Below are 2955 nucleotides of genomic sequence, written 5' to 3' on the forward strand. Positions count from 1 at the left end.
ATAGACCGGCTTCGTGAATGAGGCGTACTAGCGGTAAGACGACTTTGTTCTTATACATACATACACACACACACACACACACACACACACATATATATATATATATATATATATATATATATATATAATTATTAAATCATCATAATATAAGTATAAGGATTGAATTTTAACTTTTAAAATTCTAAGGGTTGGAACTAAAGTTTTAACTTAACTTTACTTGTTCCAAAACTTGAGGGCAAGTTTTGTAACTTTCAAAACTTTTCATTTCTTGTAACTTATGAGTTTAATAGAGTAATAAAATGAAGACACTTCATTTTTCTAACTCTTGTGTTCTTTTTAATGGTTTTAATTCAAGTGTGACTCTTGGTTTTCCATAACTTGAGGACAAGTTATGGATTCCATTAAAACACATTATGATCAAGAATTAATCTACCACATAGATTACAAATAATTCCTATGATCATCTAAAACATCATAAGAACAATAACATGAATATGAACACATTCATAAATCAAAATTACACTTAAAACTTTGTAATTTTGATAACTAGTTGTTGTAAATGAATTAGAAAGAACATTACACCATCAAAACAAGTTTTCAAGTACCAAAACAGTTTAGGGTAATGTTTCTAGTCCATTTCCAGCAACTAAAGTCGAAATTCTGCAATCTGTCGACCCTACTCGCCGAGTGCATGAACTTACTCACCGAGTAGGTTGAAGATACACGTGAACTCGACGAGTCCCCCCATGGACTCGACAAGTCCATTCGTTAGACAGCAAGATTTCCGACTTTTTTCAACTTTTAAGCACAAATAAAAAGCAAACAAGCCTAGGCTCTGATACCACTGATGGGGTTTTGATCATTCTAACACTTCCTAAGTGTACATGCAACCCTAATAACCTTGGATCTATGTTTGTCTAATTATCATGCAAAGTTGAATTCCAAGGCTATATTCCTAACTAGCATACATGGGGAACAATTTTAACTTGAATGATAGATAGAATAACTTACCTTGTTGTTGCTTATGTTCCTTGAAACCTTATGAGCCTAGCACCCCAAGTGTGATGCCTCAAATGCTTCACACAACACCAAATGCTCTTGGAAACACTTATGAGAGAATGCACACTTCTTGAAATCAGCCTAGCCCTCTTGTTTCCTTAGTGTAGCCTATTTTGGTGGAGAATGAGATCCTTATATAGTGTTGACACATCTAGGGTTACACCATGTAAACCCTAATGTGTCATGACTCTTCATTTCCATGACCCATGGGTTTGTAACTCCCATGGAGCATCCTATGGGTAGAACCCAACTTGATAATCCATGGAGCCTCTTAGCCCACTATACAAGATATGGATGATTTACATAATCAACCCATATATTTAATTAGTTCTCTTTTGATCACTTAATTAATTCTAAATTAATTATTGATCAAACTAATCAAATAATATTATTAATATATTAGAACTTATAATATATTAATAATCTCCAAGTGTTATTTCTCTCATTTAGTCTATCCAATTGCATGGTGCCATGCAACCCAAATGGACCATGCCGGGTCGGGTCAAGTACATACCAGAAATAGTTATGGACTTAGACACCTTATCCAACAAGAACTGCCTGAAGCGATGCAAGATCAAATTGAGGTGGAGGTAGTGGCGGAGGAGGATTGTTGTTGTTCTTTGCACTGGGTCTCTTTCTTGGAGGCATCTTGATCTAATAAGATCAAGAAAGAGAGGATGATAATTCCTCTTAATTGAATCAAGAGATATGACAGTTATATATTCCGCATAAGCGATATAACAGGAAGGAGTTAGCAAAATAGAAGACTTATCGCTAGAGAAATGATCAGGGAAACAACGCTCAATTGAGGATTTCTAACAAGGATTGGCTCGAGAAATACTCCCATAGTATTTCATGGTTTGCTTACGACACTGGCTCGGTGTTTGTGGCATCTGGGTAAGCTTTAGGCATGTCGCACACCACAGTCACTCCCAAGCACATGTTGGCCGTGTCTCGAATGAATATACTTGGCCAGGCTATATTGATCCTAGACACGACTACATAACTGCCCAGGTTTAACCATAGCGTACGACACCCATTTACTTATGTTCTGTTCTACTTGTAGTTACGGATCTCGACGGTTCGGTATACTTATATACTTTCGAAAATACTTATATTTTGAAGGATACTTTTAGTTCAGAGCACTTAGGCCCCTTAGTGTTTATAGTTTTATACCATGTAAGGTTTGGTATACTTAGTTCACTATAAACAAGGGCTCTGATACCAATCTGTCACACCCCAAAAACCGAAGGCGGAAACATTTTCGGGGTTGACTCCACGTTGAGTATCAAATCCAATGCACATAGTAAGCAAAGTAGACAACCATTACATCATATATATATATATATATATATATATATATATATATATATATATATATATATATATATAAGTTTACATATGTTTCAAAAGTAAATTGTACAAGTGTGATACATAACATATATGAACAAAATGAGACGAGTCTTCTACGCACTCCGTCTTCGCCAAAAGTGATCGTCGGGTACCTGTCTAATGCGGACCTGAGAATACAAGCGGTTTGAAAATCAGCATAAAGCTGGTGAGTTCATAAGCGGTTAGTTTTCTGAAAGTTTTACGAGTTCCTTTGGTTTCCTGAAAAGCGGTTATCCAAGAAAATCCCATATTTTCTTAAAAGTAATGTTTACCAAATCCAAATTGTAATGTAAGAGATGTACAATGAAAACATGATTGTTCTTATAAATTCTAAAGTTTAGTTATTTAACTTGTTACACTTTTCTGATTATGTACTACGGTTACTCAGGAAAATCCCATATTTTCCTACATGTGTGTGTACTATTACCGATTCTATGTGTGCGAACTGTTCCCGATTCTGATTATGTTCAATGTTATCCCCAGGAAAACCCCATGTTTTCCTGA

Source organism: Lactuca saligna, chromosome 2 (genome assembly GCF_052625555.1).
Source record: "Lactuca saligna cultivar CGN05327 chromosome 2, ASM5262555v1, whole genome shotgun sequence".
Lineage (NCBI taxonomy): Eukaryota > Viridiplantae > Streptophyta > Magnoliopsida > Asterales > Asteraceae > Lactuca > Lactuca saligna.